The following is a 20,106-nucleotide window of genomic DNA, read 5'->3' as shown; positions in this document are numbered from 1 at the left end:
AGAGAACATTTCCTTTGACAGGCTGCTCAATACCTTTGCAAAACATCCAGGAATGACTACCTGGGTTAGAGACATAGACTAAGTAGATAATTCTTTCTGAAACAAATAATCTCTTCTCTATGTATTTCAGAGGTCATGGTAGAAGTGGGAAAACATGAAAATAAGGTTAACTAGATTTGAGTTTTATGATGCCTGCAAAAATCTGCAACCCAGAGATAAAGAATTCACATTTTATTGTAAAGAAGACAACACTGATTAAAGACAAGACACAGTTAATTTCTAATTTCAGTTAGAAATGGGGGTCTTCAAAGAGGAACAAGGGGAATCAGAACTGTCTCTATTTCCTGACCACTAGGCAGCTCCTGCCTGCTTCATTAACACTGGGCAAGTAGTACTTCTAATTAAGAAGTCGTTTAAAATAATTTGCAAAGAGCAGGGACATGTCAAGTGTGAAAAGTTCCTCATAGAGGAGCACTTCAGGGCTAATGATGATGAGACTGACAGCAGTTTGGGGCCTCAGAATCTTATTCTGCCAGCTTGAAAGAACACCTAATTAGCACCTGTGGTTCTGTTAAAAATAAAATAAAGGAACCAATATATGATCCTGGGCCAGGTAATTTTCGATGGCAAAAAGCCTTCACGTATTCCAGGAATCCTGCTATTCTAAATAAACTAATCAATAACAAGGGCAAATCCTGTTAACAAAGCAATGAATACCTCAGCCAAAATTACAAAGATAAAGGGCTCAAAAGGGAAAGGAAGCTGCCAGACTTCTGGGTAATCATTTAAACTAATAGCAGGTATTCTATGAGATTAACTTGAAGTGTTAAAGAATTTTTGTTTGTTAAACACCAAAATTTTTGGTTTGTTAAAGATTTTTGGCTTGTTAAAGAATTCATATGGTACATATAATGTACAGTCTTTAGTGGATAAAGAAAGTGACAGTGTCCTATCACTTTAGCAATAGTCTCTTTGAAAAGACTTGTGTCGGGGTGCCTGGGTGGCTCAGTTGGTTAAGTGAAAAGACTTGTGTCAGAAGAACCTCTGTTCAGATTTTTAATTTGTCACTCACTAAATGAATGATTCTGACTCTTCTTCTTTTTTTTTTTTTCAACGTTTATTTATTTTTGGGACAGAGAGAGACAGAGCATGAACGGGGGAGGGGCAGAGAGAGAGGGAGACACAGAATCGGAAGCAGGCTCCAGGCTCTGAGCCATCAGCCCAGAGCCTGATGCGGGGCTCGAACTCACGGACCGCGAGATCGTGACCTGGCTGAAGTCGGATGCTTAACCAACAGTGCCACCCAGGCGCCCCCTGACTCTTTTTTTAAACTTACATAATCTTCAGCATCTTCATCTGAATGGTGGAAATCATAATGCTCATTTCACAGAGCTGTTGTGAAGATTGTTTATGATAGATGGTGGGTAGTAAAAAATTGTATCCATTATTATTCATGTTGTCCAACCTTGGGGATTCATTCAGTCAACAAATGTTTTTTGAGTGCTCCATCTCTGCTAGGCTCTGTAGGTTCTGGGTGGCTTTGTCACAAACATCTGTACTACCTGCCTTATCTTCTAGGTGATAATCAATGAACATGTGAAAATGAGATGGCTGTCCATTTTTAACAATACATGGAGATACGTATTTTATGGAACCACTGGAACTAGGGAAATTTTTCAAAATATGGTAAAATTTTGGGAGCTACCATGTTTGGGAGCTCTTCTAATTCACTATCCCAAATGGCTCCTGGAAGGGCCAAACATGACTTTCATCATCAAAGAATAAACCTTTATTAACATTGAAGATATTGACCTGAATGTGCTATGGATTCTGAAGGAATTTTCCAATGTGAATTCTCAAATTGGGTTAGTCATGACCATCTCATTAATGTAATAGAGTCTTCTACTTGCTTTTTTTGAGCAAAAAGCTTATTTGGATTTCTCTGATCTGTGTTGTCTATTTAAAACTTAGACCCAAGACATAACTCACACCATCATTGCAATTACTATGGGCATGGCTCTATTTTGATTCTGATCTTAGTGGAAAGACTTGAGAAGCAGGATGACTGTGGTCTAAATACAAACGTGATGATTAATGGTGCCTTGGGAATTTTGCTAATTATCCTGGCCAACCAGAAAACTTAGTTATATTCTGCTTTAATTTCCTAATTGATTATAGGGAAGTGAATGTCTTGTGCTTACTAAAATCAGTGTTACCTGTATTTTAATCTTATATAGATGATACTCAGCAGTGGTTCTCAAACTTCAACTGCATTAGAATCATCTGGAGGGTTTTGTTAAAACAGATTTTTGGGCTGCAGCCTCCTGAGTTTCTGATTCACTAGACTGGGGTGGGGCCATATAATATGCATTTTGAGTATGTTTCCAGGTGATGCTAATGCTGCTTGTTTGGAGACCACACTGTGAGACCCACTGGATAAGAGTAATCCAGTATAGTTTTTGTTTAGTGGTACAATTATATTAGTACTAGCTAGTACTCATAATTCCTGATAGCAAAATGCTTTCTCATATAGTTTCATTTTATCTTCCCAGGAGCCCTGGGAAGTAAGCATTATTAGATCTGATTTATTGATGAAAACTGTACTATAACCATTTTGGGTTTTCTTTCTTAATAGGCTGTGAGGTCTTTGAGGCCAGATTCTATACAGTATTCAATTTTACATCCTCAACACATAGCAGGGGTCTGGCAATAAATGTTTGTAGAATGAATAGCAGGATTTGCCCTGAGTCACACAGGGAGTTTGTAGTAGAGCCCAGTTTTGAACCTGGACTCCTTAAATCTTAGTCTCATGCATTTCTGCTTTGGGTCTACAACAAAAGCAAATTTTCTCTCATACTTGGGAAAAGGCAGTAGTTTTTCTGTTGTGTCCTGAAATTCTGGGTTCCAAAGCCTAGCTAGCCAAGATGATTACTACTTGTTTTGAGCTATACTGTTAACCACTGAAATATAACAGATCAGTCATGTCTTACACATTTATTCTTTCCTCTTCCATCATGACTACTTTAAAAATGCAGGCAGTCCTCACTTTGCAGAGTAGTTCAGGATACTAAAATGACTGTACAAGCTGAAACCATAATAAGTGATTTTAATAACCAATGGGGAAAGTTGCATGATTTTGTTTTTGGTCCAAACATTAAAGATTCTCTTACTGTCCACTATAAATGTATAGGGAAAGGAAAAATTTAATAAGTCTAATATTCACTTAATACACTGCAACCTTAGAACATTAGAAGTATTGAGAATTATACTTTTTATTTCTTTGTAAATAACTTATTAAGCATTGTTTGTATAATTGCTTGTTTTCTCATCATATAACATAAGACATAGAGTGAGCATCTGTTTTATGCCTTGAAAAACTGTCCTACTCCTTTTTAAAGTTTGGATCAATTTCCAACATTTTATCCCTCGTACTTTCAACATTGTAAAATATTTCTGAGAGTTCTTTTAATGTGAAGATTTCTGCTGGCGTCACTTCCTCTGGGACGTCTTCATCCTTTTCATCTCAACCACTTCCCTCATTTATATTGATAAATTCTCCTTCATTAAGTTTTCTGGCTGCATAGCTAGTCTCTTGTACGGTGGCAATGACAACATTCCCATGGTCAGCTATTTCTTCCATATCTCCTTGGAATCTGAGTGTAAATTTCACAAAAGCATCTTAACTGAGTTACCGCTTCACCAGATAACATTCATCAATTCATGCTGACTTATGAAACAGTAAAATCAGCCTGTATTGGCAGTGGAAGGTCCTTTTCCAGTCTCTAGTACCAATTATAGTTTTCTTTCAACGTGGCAACCGACTTCACTGCTTTGGCTTGAGGGCTAGTGAAACTGATTGAGATTTGTGTTTGATTACCATCTTCAATCCAAACAAAAGGCAAAGGCCTTATTTCAACCAAAGGGGCTTTCTGTTCCTAATTCAATTTAACTAAAAAGATAGTGAATTGGTTTTACCCTCTTTCTTGTATTCACTGGACTTTTTCCAATACGGGTTATACTGTGACCTTCTTGCGGGCCTAGATCTTATTCTATCTTGATGAGCATTTTCTAATCAATAACAGTTGTACTTCACTTTTTGGCATTTGCTGCATTTTCATCTTTGTCCATTCTTTTGATTGTCCCATTTTTGTAAAAGTGGTATGCGGCCTTATCACTTGTTGAAAGGAAGCAACACAACCACACGCTCTACTGTCTGTGTGTGAACTACATGACAGATGAGGCTCAGTGGACAACTGACAGACCGTGAAAGAAATGACGGGGTGGTCATTGATCCTGATGTGTCTTGGTTTCTGTGTAGTGATTCGCGGACTGAAGAGCTAGCGGTGAAGTTTGTACTTCATGCAATTGCTATACTCATGGTGAACATACTGCATGTGAGATCTGAAGCACATTGTCGAGAGATTAACATTATTTAACTAAACTGTGGTAAATACATGTTGTGTGTCTTGGAGCCATGCAATGTGAGGACTGCCTAAAGTAGAAGTTTATCTGCATATGAGGTGAAAACTATGTGTGTAATTTCAAATACATCCACTGTCAAATAGCACTCCCCAAACATTTTCTGAGTTGTTTAAGGAAACAACTTTTCTTTTGTCCTAAGATGGACAGATTAAATTAAGGGAACTGACACACATATCATTTAAATATATAATGTATCAGTGACAGAGGGGAGAGATCTGTAAATTCCTGTTTGTTTTAAAATCCAATATAACTTCAATCAACCTGTAGAGATCACTTGAAAGTTGGATGGAATATACAAGGACTATGCTAAGATTTGATTATTTAAGTTTTTTGCTACTCTCATCTTTTTCCTCTGATGTTTCTTTCCCACGAGTATTTCAGTGGTTGTAAATATAATAAGTTGCTTAGCCAGACTAGGTGAGTTAGACTCTCTGAAGGAAGGGGAATTTGGACTGAAAGGTCATTTGCCTAAGTCCCTGAGTTTCTGTTTTTTTCTACGTACGGATCTTATTTGCTGTGCTATGCAGTGCTGCGATGCAACAGCTGCAGTGGTTTCTAGGCATTTATTCATTCATTCATTGCCTACAGCAGTGCTTGGCCCATAGTTGGCATCCTATAAACCATTTTATTGAGCCTTTACTGGGCCTGGGGAATGCAAAGATAATTCAGACACTATCTTTGTGGGCAGAGAATAGAACTCCCTGGACCATGACTTTCTGCTGGATCTGTAGTATTGTATAATGATAATACTAATGGAATTTCTAATTTATTCAGTGCCTGCAGTGCACCAGCAGCTCATTCAGACCTTTGCTGACATTATTGCTATAGTTATCCGAAGCCAAGATTGGACATTGGGGATTCTGCTTTCAAGTTGGTTAACTCACTTGTCTGACAAGTTTTGCTGGCTGTTGGATAGGGGCTTCTGTTCATCTCTGCTGGCCCTCTCCTGAGGGCTACTTGAGTGGTCTTACAATTTGTTAGTTGGCTACCTCCAGAGATGGTGATCCAGGAGGTCAAGACAGAAGCTACAATGTTCAGTATGCCTAACATTGAAAGGCACACATCATCACTTTCTCAGTATTTTATTGGTTACACAGGCCTAGCCATGATTTCATGGGGGAAGTCACTATATGAGGGTATCAATGCCAGGAGGTTTTTATATCTCTGAGATATAAATTATCATCCCATTTCATAGATGAGTAAACTGTGGCACAATAGTAAGTGGTAGAACTGAGATTTGAATGCAAGCATTTTGGCTCCAGAGTTCATACTCTTAAGCATCATGATATTAGGTAAATTATACTTTAATATTGGCTATCATTATTAGATATTGTTTCCATATATACTGGGGATTTACGAGCTCTTTATTCTATTTTATTGGTCTATTTGTCATCCCTATAGCAGTGGTAAGATACATTTTTGTTATTATAGCTTTATAACTTTATATATCTGGGATGATTCCTTAACTTCATTCTTCTTCTTTATAAGATCCTTAGCTATTCATGGAGCACTGTACTCCTACAAACATTTTAGAATAGTCTATAATATTCCATGAAGAACCTTGTTGGTGCTTTGATTGGAATTACACTGAACTTATAGATCATCTTGGGAAGAATTGATGTCTTTAAGATATTTTTTATCCTTTTCTCAAACATTTGATTCTTGAATATGGTGTTACACTAAAACCTTGGTTTGTGAACATAATTCATTCTGGAAACATGCTTGTAATCTAAAGCACTTGTATATCAAAGTGAATTTCCCCTTAAGAAATAATGGAGGGGCGCCTGCCTAGCTCAGTTGGTTAAGCATCCGACTTAAGCCTAGGTCATGATACTGCACTTCGTGGGTTCGAGCCCCATGTAGGGTTCTGTGCTGACAGCTTGGAGCCTGGAGGCTGCTTCAGATTCTGTGTCTCCCTCTCACTCTGCCCCTCCCCGACTTGTGCTCTGTCTCTCTGTGTCCTCCTAATAAATAAACATTAAAAAATTAAAAAAAAGAAATAATGCAAACTCACATGATTCATTCCACAACCCAAAAATATTCATATAAAAATGATTACAATAATGTAATATATTACAAAATAATAAATAAAATGCAAAATATAAGGAAAAATAACCTTTGAAAACCTTTGTGCCTGCTGTGAGGGAGACAAGAGAGAGGAGGGTTACTGTGTAGGATGACTTTTACTATCACTAATGGAATCACTTCTGTCTGTTGGCTCAATGGAATCTTTTTCTGCATGGGAGCCATTGTATTTGCTTGCGAGGATGTTGAATACAGTACAGTATTAATAAATTCTTGTCCCATACTGTATTTAATGTAACTGGCAATAAGGCAGCAGGGAAAAGGGTCTATATCTGCAGGCAGCCTGACCTAGAATGAAGCAAAACATTCATAAGCTTACTCTTGTATGGAAAAGCAAAGGTCCAAAGGTGCTTTGAGGTGACAAAAAATACACCAGTGCCAGCGTGAGCACCTTCCAGTGTCCTGAAAAATCACTGATTTCTGCTAAATGCCGCAGCCTGAGACTGAGCATCCTGGAAATGGGAGATGATCACCCACAGTCCCGCAACGAGAGAGACAACCATTGGCTCAGTTGTGATCATGTGATGTTTGGCATCATATACTACTCATACTGCAAGACATCACTTGTTAATCAAGTTAAAATTTATTAGAAATGTTTGCTTGTGGGGCACCTGGGTGGCTCAGTCGGTTAAGTGTCCGACTTCGGCTCAGGTCATGATCTCACGGTTTGTGGGTTTGAGCCCTGAGTCAGGCTCTGTGCTGACAGCTCAGAATCTGGAGCCTGCTTCGAATTCTGTGTCTTCCTCTGTCTCTAACCTTCCCTGGCTTGTGGTCTTTCTGTCTCTGCTCTAAAAAAGAAATAAATGTTAAAAAAAAAACATTAGAAATGTTTGTCTTACGGAACACTTCGCAGAACAACTTACTTGCCATCCAAGGTTTTACTGTAGATCCGTTGACCTGTCCTATCATTTCACAGATCTGGATGCTTTTCTGTGAGTTCTACCGGGACAGTAATTGGCTAATTTGGCTTTTTTATATGTGTGGCACTCACTTAATCTTGTTTTTTTGTTTGGTACTTTAGTCTTTTGCCTGTTTTAAGTTTCCTAATTTAGAGATGGGCTAGATGGGTGATGGGTATTAAAGAAGGCACTTGCTGTGATGAGCATTGGGTATTTTATGTAAGTGATGAATCACTGAATTGTACTCCTGAAACCAGTTTTACACTGTATGTTAATGACCTAAAATTTAAATTAAAAAAAAAAATAAGTTCCCTAATTTAAAAAGAAGTATTGCTCTCTTTGTACTTTGTCATGGTAATCTATAGTTCTTGGGAAATTCCTGTCATTCTTACTTTTCTACTTTCACAGCCCTTTATATCCATAGAATACCCTGAGATCACTTGAACTTCCTGCTTATTGAATACCAACCCCAGGACACCTTCTCCCCTCTCCAGATTCCTGGAGATTCTAAATATGTTTTGTTAGACCTGCCAGGAAGAAGAACAGGACAGGCTAGAGGTTAGGGGAAAGGAGAGGTATGTTGAGAAGGTTGAACATATGGGTGAGGAGATAACAAAAGCCATTTGGCTAATGTTCCCTAGACCAGTGACTGCTGCCAGGAAGGTTCATGTGAGTGTAGAGCCTGAATGCTTTATCTTTGGAGCTCATACTAGACATAGTCCCCATTCTGCATCTCATGACTCTATTTTTTTATTATTTTTTTATTTTTTAATATTTATATCCAAATTAGTTTGTATTCTAGAATGCCTGGTAACCCACGGAGACACAAGACTCATTGACCACATACGTGTTTTGCAATGTGAAAGCACGTTTCTTTTGGTTTCATGTTATGCAAATGACTTAACATTGTTCCTTAAACTGTTGCCTGAATATGGTCAGTGCAATTTCTTATTTATTATAGGATTTAATAAATAAGGAATGCAGCTTTCCAGGATTGGGGACTAGATTCTTAAGGTGACATTAATGCTGTAAGCTCTTAGGTACCATACAAGTCCCTATAATAGCACTTCAGTGAACTGAAAGAAGCTGTTTAGATCTCAGCAAAAACTTCCTGGACCCTAAATCCGTCCCATTATTTACCATATATAAGAAGTCCTCAATGAAAGGGGTTACCATACATACAAGACTAGGGTATTTAATTATTTTATTTTATTTAGCATTTTGTTATTTTTTTTTAAATTTTTTAAAATGTTTAGTTTTGAGAGAGAGAGAGAGAGAGCAGGGAGGGGCAGAGAGAGAGAGGGAGACATAGAATCTGAAGTAGGCTCCAGGCTCTGAGCTGTCAGCCCAGAGCCTGACACGAGGCTTGAACTCGGCAATGGTGAGATCATGACCTGAGCCAAAGTCAGATGCTTAACTGACTGAGCCACCTAGGCTCCCCTTCAGTTATTTTTAGTTAAAGACAAAACAGCCTTTTCCAAAGGTGACAAAGTGAAGTGAAGGTCAGAAGGACGCAGGGTGTCTAAGCTCTTGCTTTAAAACCTGGAGGTGAGGAAAGAAGGCCCTCCCAAGAACTCAAGGGTGATTGGTCAGCAGAGGGATGGTTCTGGGTGGGGTGGGTGGAGCTACAGCCCATGATTGGTCACTGGATTGGTCTAAGTAGGCTCTAAGGTGATTTCCACCTGCCAATTGTTTGACATGATTAGCATTATTATTCTTGGGGCTATTAAATGAAGGAATGATGTGGGGAGCCAAGAGAGTAGCTTATTCATTTGGATTCTGAATCACAATCAGGAAATAGTCTTTACCTGGTACAACCGTAATTTAGTTTTTCTTGCAAATTCAAAGGGAGGTGAGGTCATCCTGGGGTTTGATTTCACACATGGTGCTCTGGGTCTTCAAGGTGAAGTTCTGCATGAGCTTGGCATACTGTGTGGTGGTGAGATTGTCCATCATGCTCTTTTTTTTTTCTAATTTTTTTACATTTTTTATTTTATATTTTATATTTTTGAGAAACAGAGTGAGACAAAGCATGAGCGGGGGAGGGGCAAGAGAGAGAAGGAGACACAGAATCTGAAGCAGGCTCCAGGCTCTGAGCAAGCGGTCAGCACAGAGCCTGATGCGGGGCTCGAACCCACGAACTGTGAGATCATGACCTGAGCCGAAATCGGACACTCAACTGACTAAGCCACCCAGGCACCCCTAGGGATTGTCCATGATGCTCTTGATGGGAATGCCTTCAGTGTTCACCACAATGATTCTCTGTACCCACTTCTGGTCCTAAGTCACTTCAGTGTCTCCTCCACCTCTGCCCTCTCTGATCCATTGGTAGCTCTGTGACACTGGCCAAAGCTAGGGTATTTTAATCTTAATTTTGCAAGAGCTCTGATCTTAGCAAGGGTATTTAAAAATACATTTTAATAATGAAATCCAAATAACCTCGGGAGAGTCCTGTGGAGTTCTAGCAGCATTGTGGGCAGATTTCCTTGTGAAACTTTAATGCTTGTACTAGGAAAGGCATTGAGTATAGTGCTGACTGAAGGGGAAAGCTCTCTGTTGCTTTTCAGTATTTACTGGCATAATAGAAGCACTTGGGAACAAATATTCCCTTGTATGTGTTAAGCCTCATTTACAGCCAAAATTTCTTCAACTACTCCATTCGTGATCAAATTGTAGGTGGAAACACAGCAATTCTCTAAAAGGGCAAATTCTGTGTATGTTTAGGAGTATTTGCTGTTTCAATAGCTTTTTTTTTTAGATTTATTTTTAGAGAGAGAGAGAGAGTGTGTGCAACTGTGGGAGACACGCAGAGAGAGAGAGAGAGAGGAAAGAGAGAGGAGAGAGAGAGAGAGAGAGAGAGAGAGAGAGAGAGAGCGCACAAGAGAGAGAATCTTAAGCAGGCTGCATGCTCAGTACCAAGCCTGACACAGGGCTTGATCCTGACACTTGGATCATGACCTGAGCCAAAAATCAACAGTCTGATGCTTGACCTACTGAGCCACCCAAGCACCCTGTTTCAGTACATTTTTAAAAGAGCAATTATTTTTACTTTTTCAGTCCTCTTCCCCTCTGTTTAGTTCATGGCCCTCGAGGTACTTCTGTAAGACAGAAAAGCTGGAGTGAAGAAACTGTTCCCAGTCTCATGCTTTTGGTTGGGAATCAAAAAGAACTGAAACTTCACAGCTTTTTATTTTTTTAATTATTTTATTTATTTATTTTTAAATGTTTATTTTTGAGAGAGGGACAGAGAAAATGTGCACATGTAGAGGAGGAGGCAGCGGGGAGGCAGAGAGAGAGAGACAGGTGGGAGGACAGAGGATCTAAAATAATAGGCTCTGTGTTGGTAGCAGAGAGCCTGATATGGGGCTCAAACTCACGAACCATGAGATCATGACCTGAGTCAAAATCGGATGCTTAACTGACTGAGCCACCCATGTGCCTCTTAGTGCAGCTTTTTAGAGCATGGCTTTTATAAATCTGTGTGATTGGGGGCAGAGCTGAAATTGATTCAATGCAAATTGTCTCTCTCCCCCTTTTTTCTTTGGAACATAGCCCACAAGTGGAAGGCATGTTGATGATTACCTTCAGTTTCAAAATTTTTACTTAACTCTTTTCCCCTCCTTGGATCTAGAGATTTTTCTTCTGAGGGTCCTAATGAGATGAGTGAGTTAGATATCTAGTGCTTCAGTGAATATGTCCCCCCCCCACCCTCAGATGTAATGCAGGCAGAGATGGGGCCTAGCCTTGCCTATTGGTGCATGCCTAGGCACCAGGGACCACACTTGGAAACAAAGAGCTAATCACTTTGAGTTAAATGCCATTGTGGTACGTTAAGAGCTAGAATGCGGTTAGCTTTTTTCATGCTAGAAACTCATCCTCATTGCTTTCCCTATCTTTTTTAAGTAAGAGATTCCATGATTCAAAGCTAGGATATATTTCATGTACCATAGTCATATTCTTACCTCCCTCCATCCCTTACTTCCAAAAGGTGTGCAGAGACAGGAAAAGAAACCCAAGGGTGAAAGCACCAAGTGTGGGATAGCCAGATTGGTGGAGGGAAGAATATGAGGGAGGGCATGTGGTGGATTCTGTGGGCGGTGAAGGATTTGCCTTGTGGTGATGGGGGACAAGTGAGCTAAACCTTGGCTTCACTATCCCCACAAAATTTAGAGTTAAAAAATTTTTTTTTCTACTCTAGTAAAAGTATATGATGTCTTAAATCTTCCCAAGGTGTCTCTCAATGTTCTTTCCAACCTGGCTACCTCCAGTGTCACTTGTGGACCCTGGAACTTGTCAGAAAGATAGAATGTCAGGCCCACTCCAGATGTATAGAATCAGGATTTATGTTTTAGCAAGTTTGCTGGCCAATCCATGTGCCTACTGCAATTATAGAAGCTACTCTATGGGAAGACTGTAATGATCTTGTTTCAGGTAAAACCAAAGAAGGAAAAACAGCAACCAAGCAACCAACCAAACAAAAGATCTTAGAGATTCACCTGTTGTTAGGTCTTTTCTGTATTGTAGGATCTTTGGACCGTGGGAAAAATTTTGAGTGCCCATAAATACCCAGTATGTCAAGAACCGTTTGTCCTCCAAGCCTACGCCCTGTGGGAAGGCTGTTATGTTTTATGTTCATCTGCCACCTCCGTGACAGCATGCAGAGACTGGGATCTAGTTACTTGGTTCATTTCTCCTTCCCAGAGTAGCACAAGTACGTAGTACCAGGCTCAGGTTCATCACGTCTTCCCTCTGTGGTATATCACATTAATAAAGCACTTTTATACCTTCTGTTTTTCACAGTAGCCCAGAGCAGGAGGCAGGGCAGACACCATTGCCCTCCACCGAGCTAACAGCTAAGAGTCTCTGAGGGTGAGAGCAGATGAATAATTGACTAGAGGTCCCAAGGTCTCATCCTCCAACTTCTGGGCTTCTCCTATCTCTAGGCTGCGACACCTTTTATTTACAAAGAGCACATACTTCCATTAGGGCTGCATTTCCTTTTCAGGGCTTATAAAACCCTTTTTCTTAGAACATAGGTAGGTTTCGTGCCTATTCTATAAGATCTGAGATACCTGAAATATAAAGCCACAAGCTTTAGAACACAGGCTCCTGGAAATCCCAGGCACCTGCACAGCACCACTGGACAACATGACCTCTGTTTAAATCTAATACGCACCTGTGGCGTGAGACTGTTCAGCGCAGCAGGATCTGAGCGTGCTTTCTGGGCTCCCCAGCCAGCTCAGCTACACCAGGACACCTGACAGCCTGGGAACTGGTGGTGAGGGAACTGCTGGCTTTTTCCCTCTCAACTTGCTTTTCTTTTATTTTCTTTTATCTTATGAGATATGATTCCCTTCCACACATGGTTCTTTCCCGGTTCACATATTTTACTCGTTTTAAGAAGCTAGAATCAATATTTTGCTACCCACTTGTTGGGCTGTGAGTACATTTTTATTTCCAATTCTTCCAACCATATAGGATTCTGTAGGGGGTCTAAATTTGTTTTACACCAAGAGGAGGCACATGCAGAGCTCTTTCCTAATCCTACATATGCAGGACTGTGGCTGAGATTCAGTTCTGCTCTTTAGGAGTGGAGTGTTTCCTGGGCAGAGCAGCTGGAGATTGGTCAATTAAAGTGTCTTGTTGGCAAGATGTTGAAACGTGGATCATTAGCAGGTTTGCTGATCTTTTGACCTGCACCCCCTCTAAAAGCTGACTAGAATGCTATTTTTGGTATGCTTTGCCTTCATTTAGTCATATATTTCGTGCTTCCTGAGTTATGATAATTTGGCATGTCCAGCCAATGAATCTGTCAACATGTTGGAGTATAGGTGAGGTAGGAAGGTTATGTCAAGTTTTTGTGACCATGAAAAACATCAGCAAAATTCTTTTTGAGACCCTAAGAGAGCCAGTGGCTGCTGTGAGGGGTATTCCTAAGGGAAGGCTCATGAAATTATTGCCGCATATCAAGGAGAACTATTGTAGTCAGAACCACTGACAGATCTTGGGGACTTGATTTTGTGGTGAGATACTTTCAGTGACCCATAGGGTGTTTCTCTGAATGAAAAGTAGATCCGCTATGGCAACTTAATATTATCTTCCCTCAAGATAGGAATGGGCAAAGGCAGGGAAATTCTCTTGTCGCTCTCATTGCATGTATGGCCTTGCATTTTAGCAATTTGTAGCAAAGAGCTTATTTACCTGCCTCAAAGAGATAAATTCAGTGCTCTATACACAGTGGGCATTCTGGAAATGTTTCTTAACTAATGATATAGTTTGTTTCTGAGGCCAAGTTTTGAAGGCAGTTTCGTTAGCAGAGATGTGCTACTTAAAAATTATTGCAGGTGTTAATAGTAATTCCAGGAAACTAAGCCACTTGGGACATCATATTAACAGTGGGTAGAGAAAAAGTTTTCTTTTAGAGAATGCATAGATGAATTCATTTTAAATAGTTGCTGGCAAGATGTTGATAATAAGTTTTACCAGTAAAACACTGAATTCTCTTTTCCTCTTTTCAAGGTTAAGAAGTGGCATATTGAGTAAGGGCGAGGGGAAGCATTATTCTCAGGCAGGTATTTTCTTGCACAATTTTTTGTTTCTCCCCCTTGTTAATCTACAGATATAAGACAGGAGACTTTAGATATATTGGAGCTGGTATTATCATTCTTCTACAATTAAGGTAAAATCCAGACTCTGTGATATGGCCTGTAAGACCCAATATGAACTGGAATTTTCTTATTTTACAGCCTTACACGTACCCATTTCTAACTGCTCATTTACTCCTTTCTGTACTGGCCTTTTCCCCACTCCTTGAATGGTCTCACAGTCTTTGAACCTCTTGGACAAAAAGCAGGTTTAGGACAAGTATCATTTTTTCAGAAAGTATCTCCCTGTTCCCAATCAGAATTAGTCTCTCTTTAGCACTATCTTAATTTTCCTTATAGAACTAATCAACACATATATATTCGTATGATTTTTCTTATTTCAGAAGAAATTTGTGTGTGTGGTCATATGCTCTTTGGGGAGTTCAAACCCTGGGCAGTCACTTTTGGGAAGCATAGGAAGGCATCTCAAGGTACTTAGGACACAGGATAAGGAGGGCAGTGGGCCGACAGGAGTGTGGTAGTGAGTATGGTACTACCCTGCTCTCCTAACTCAGCTCCCAGGCTGCCTGGTGTGAAATAGGGCCAGTGCTAGCTTGTCTCACAAGGGTAAGAGTATAATTGGGAGCATAATTGGGGAAGATGTTTCAACCATGGCACCTAATAGGTGCTCAGCCAAATTCTAACTTCCTTCAGAAGGTTACCCTGGCAAATTCCTTCAAAGAGCTGTTTCTTGAAAGGGTAAGATAACAAATACTTCCATGTTGGTATAAACGTGGAACGTTGGTATTCACTCGATGGTGAAAATCACACAACCACCTCTGTGGATAGCAATTTGGTTATGTATACTAAGAAACTCAAAAATTTTCATACTGTTGATCCTTACGGTTATGTTTCTGAGGATCCATCTTAATTTTATTTAAAGGTATAGAAAAGATTGTATTTGATATTCATTGCCACATTATTGCAAGTATAAGTTGGAAACAATTTAAATTTCCAGCAGTAAGGAAATGATTTTATAATGTGTGGTGTATCTGCAGGATAAACTGTTATGCAACCACTACAAATAATGCTTTCAAGGAGTTGTTAAGAAAATGTGAAAAGGTGACAATAATGTTAAAAAAAAGTGCTTTTGTTATAAAAATGCAAGGTAGCATACTAAATATTAAGAACGTCTAGGCATTTAGTGAAGACTTATGTGCTGGGTATTATGTTAAGGAATTTGCACACACTAGCCCCCAAACAGGTACTAGCACCATTCACCTATACATGTGAGGAACTTGAGACTTTGCCTTATTAGTAATTTCCCCATAGATTCTTAATTACTACCATTGGAGCTGGACTTTGGGCTGCTAATTGATCTTTCAACATCCAAGCATATTACCACCTCACCCATCTATTTTTTCTGTCTATACTGCAACAGACAAATCACCCTAAAACATAGATGTGATTATTTGATTTTTCAGTGCTGTGAGGATAAAGACCAAAATGCTTGTCTAACTCTATAGCCTAAGCTCTTAACTACAACTGTTCACAGCATTTCCAGATAATAGTGTTGTTTTCTATTTTTCTCTAGTGGGGAAATCACAGATTGTTTTTATTTTGTTCTTTATCTTATTCTGTGTTTCCAGGTCAATTAACATATATTGTATTTATAATGGGAAACAGTGTGTATAAAGGCAAGGGTGGATGATTTCTAATAAATTATTTTTATTTTTTAAAGAGAGAAAACCCTGAGCATCATAGCTGGGCTCAAGAAGGCCCCATAGGCGGGTGTTGAACCAGCTACCAAGGGATGAGGATACAAGGGGTTTTTGGGGACAACAGCTAAGGGAAGCTAGACACATTTTACTTGAGCTATAGCTGAGATTTTACCTGTAAAGTAAAACAAACAAACAAACAAACAAAAACCAAACCAAAACAAAACCCTTAGCCAGGAACTACCTGGTCCAATCCCATTGCTGATGGGAACACTCCCCTTCAGGCAGGCCTCAGAAAGATTACTGAGAGAAAAAATGGATGGGAAACTCCCCTGAGAGAACAAAACTTGTGATGGATTAAGGATGCTTCATTATTGAGTTCACTGCTCTCTCTCTTTCTCTCTCTCTGTCTCTTTCTTTCTGGAAGAGGGTCAACTTCCATTATGCTTAACTCTCTGACACTGTTGCAGTGTCCTCAGATATACAGGGATTTTAGTAAACACCCCAAATTACTCTTCCTATCCCAACCCTTTACTAATTCAACACATTTTTATTGAGTCATATCTGTCACCAATATGCAGATATTTACCTTTTAAATGTCTTTTGGATCCATCCGTTCCTTTCCATTCCCTGGTAGCCATTCCAGTCCAAGTCTTCTACTAAATATTGTTGGTAGTCTCCTAAGTGACTCTTCTATCCACATGTACCACTTCCTCACCCATCCATTCCTTCTCCGTCTGTAGTGCAGCAGAGAAATAATCTTGAAACATAAATGTGATTGTTTGATTATATGTTTCCTAGTGCTCTTAGGATAAAGAAAAAGTTTTGGTACTACAAGGCCCCATGTAGGATCTGATCTCTGCCATCTCTGTCCTTTGTTCGTCATGTGCTCCCCCTGCTTTCTCTGCTCTGTTTGCACCAGCCTTCTCAGAATACATATGCTGTCTTCTCTTCTGTCTCAAGGACCTTTGCCTGTGGTGTTCTTTAGCCTGGAACTCTGGCTAGTTCTTCTTTCAGAACTTAGTTCAGTGGCTACTTCCCTGGGGGAACCACCCCCCCCCCACCGCCCCGCCCCGATCTTTTTTTGTAAAACATTTTCTCTTTGTTTTATTTCATTTTCCTCTATTATGTATCCTGAGTACACCTTATCCAACAGTCATGTCAGTTGTATTTGACACTGGCTCATTTTGCTGTGATTATTTGGCTGATCTTATAAACTGCTAGTTTGTAAGTTCCTTGAAGGCAAGGATCATGTATATTTTTGTTCATTATGATATATCCAATCTAGCATATGGCCTGCAACACATTAGGTATTCAATACCTATGTGTTGGGTGAAGGAAAAAATGCCTACTGTGTGCCAGGCACAGTATCAGATCCTGGTAATGAAACCTGAATATGATCTGGTACCTGCTCCCATGAGCTCATAGCCTGGAGAGAAAGGCTATAAGTTAATGGGCTATTCTAGTTGAACATGCTGATTGCTATGACTGAGGTATGAACCAGGTCCTGTAGGAGCTCTGAGGAGGTACATCCAGATGCAATGATGGTCAAGGAGAAGGTGCTTGAGATGAGTTTTGAAGAACCAGGAGGATTCATTGAGGAAAAAGCCTTGGAAGGGGGTTGGAGGTGGGTGAGAAGCAGGCCCCATAGAAGGAAGAACAAAGAAAACCTGTGCAAATTAGGTCCCAGAGAGTGCAGGTGTTGAGCAAGAGGCATCTATTGCCTGTCATCAGGAGTAGAAGTCTGAACTCTTATGCCTATTGCATCTTAGCATCAGAGTCTCTAAGGACAACACACTGTGGTCAAGCACTGCATGGAACATGTTTTACTCACATAGAGAAGAGAGAGAGCAAAATCAGCTTTGGTAGTGTGCACTGGTCCCCTATGGCCAGCAGGTCTGTGCTAGCAACCAATGCAGGGCAGTTGGCCTGCATGCATCCAGCATAGGCTGTTTGGACTCCTCATCTCTTGGTGAGGATGTGTTCTCAGCCCAAGGCCCATTCTTACGTGGCCCTGTGGGATCAAAAGACTGCATGCAGGGGACTGTCTTCCTAACGGAATGATGTCCCCATCCCATATTGATCTACTGTATCATTCTTGAGGAGAACTCCATATCTTTCCAGGAAAACAGATGTTTTTAAAGGACTGAAAATTCTAGGAAGAGCTTGAACTACAATTCTGTTAATTCCTGAGTGTTAGAAAAGGGTCTGGATGTATTTCTTCTGTATAAGTGAAGTTTTGTTTTTATTAAAAATACATGTTGGTGTGCAAGTAAACAAATTTGTATCATTTGTCATAATGAATTATCTCTCTAATCCTGTAAGTAATTGGAAACTGTGTCAATCTCGGTCCACTAAGCTTGTTCTGAATATACGGCAAAAAGCAGGATCTACCATATCTAGTCTTTAACCCCCAGGTCCTGATCTCAGCTTTGATATCATACACAATTTCAAAAAAAAAAACCTATTTTTTCTGTATTGGTGTCTGAATTTCATAGAACTTTATTTCTCCGTCTGTGCAGTGATTAAAAACATATACTCTGAAGCCAGATTTCCAAAATGGAAAGCCTGCCTCCACTACTTATGAGTGGCAGGAACTAGGAAAGGCACTTAAACTCTCTGTGCCTCAGTTTGCATTATCTTTAAAGTGGAAACAATAGTATTACCATATATAGTAGTTATGGAAATAATATTACCATATACAGTTGTTATGAGGATAAATTAATGTATGTAAATTTCTTACAACAAACCATGCACTAAATAAACTATATGTATATATATATACACACACACATATATATACATATACACATATGTATATATATATATATACACACACATATATATATACACACATATATGTGTGTATATATATATATATTTTAAAATTTGAAAAAAGCTTTTAATCACTTAAATATATATATATACACACATATATGTATATATGTGTGTATATATATATATTTATATGTATATGTGTGTATATATATATTTATATGTATATATGTGTGTATATATATATTTATATGTATATGTGTGTATATATATATATTTATATGTATATGTGTGTATATATATATATTTATATGTATATATGTGTGTATATATATATATTTAAGTGATTAAAAGCTTTTTTCAAATTTTAAAATATATATATATATATACACACATATATATGTATATATATACATATATATGTGTGTATATATATATATGTGTGTGTGTGTATATATATATATATATATATATATTTAAGTGATTAAAAGCTTTTTTCAAATTTTAAAGGTTGTGGACATCCTCACAATCACCAAAGGCTAGAATAAGTGTTCATTATATTTGTAATATTTAAATGAATTTCAGTTTAGGTGGTTCATCAAAAGAAGTTACTGACATACCTCACAAGATTGAGTTTAAGTGTCTCAAGGTTAGAAGTGGTAGCACTGGGGGTGGGGATTAAGTAGGAGTTGAGGGAATAGTAACCCTTCTCGGAAAAGGCAAAGAGGTTTGGGGATTCATGAGCTCGTCTGATGTGTTGATTGGTCACAATGGGATGGCTCCAGGTTGGCCGCTGCCTGCATCCTGGTATAGCATATGCATACTGTGCACCAACAGTGTGCCAACCTCTAGATGCTCCAGATGATTAAGGCATGGCATCTCCCCTCCAAGCATGTAATTTGGTGGGAGGCACCTTAACATCTCCATGAACACCAATTCTTTAAACCACTTACATTGTGCTATACTGTGCTAAACTATAGGTAAAAGCAGTTTGCTGGGGAGATTAATTCCAAGTGGTGGGATATGGGAAAGCCTCTGAGAAGATGGCACTTGATTTCACCCTCATTTCATGAGGAAGGAGAGGGTTTCAGTGGGTGCTATCTTGACAGCAGGATATTACAGATAGAAGGGATGGCTGATATCAAGGCCTGGTGGCAGAGAACTGAATAGATTCAAAGAAAACAGGGTGAATCAGGCAATAAGACAATAGAGTTGAATGAATTTATAATCATTTGTATACGAAGAGAGTCTGGGATCTTGTTTATGCTTATTTATTCCTGGCACTAGAGTGCAAATCTAACTTGCATAATGAAATCTTGACTCATATATCTCTTTCTTCTTATCATTTGCCCCATTCTGTTTGTCCTTTCTCTTCCCTCAAGTTTATGCTTTCCTGGCATAAAGACTGATTGTAATTCTCCTCTAATAGGAGACAACTGGGAACTGACAAGGAGGGACTAAAAGATTGTGTAATCAAAGGCAATAAAAAGATTCATTTGAATGGGTGTCGAGTTCAGAATTCCCAACTTGTGTTCTTCTGCAAATACAAAATGTGTGGTTCCT

General features: G+C 39.2%; 1 pseudogene; it reads right to left on the bottom strand.

Moving 5' to 3' along the window:
* Positions 1–9,191: 9,191 nt before the first annotated feature.
* On the bottom strand, positions 9,192–15,327 carry LOC121034223 (dynein light chain roadblock-type 1-like; annotated as a pseudogene).
* Between the last annotated feature and the right edge of the window lie 4,779 nt (positions 15,328–20,106).

This window comes from Herpailurus yagouaroundi, unplaced genomic scaffold (assembly GCF_014898765.1).
Source record: "Herpailurus yagouaroundi ecotype Mexico unplaced genomic scaffold, PumYag 159, whole genome shotgun sequence".
In the NCBI taxonomy this organism is placed as follows: Eukaryota; Metazoa; Chordata; class Mammalia; order Carnivora; family Felidae; genus Herpailurus; species Herpailurus yagouaroundi.
Note: the sequence above shows the minus strand (reverse complement) of the source record. Positions and strands in the feature narration are given on the sequence as shown.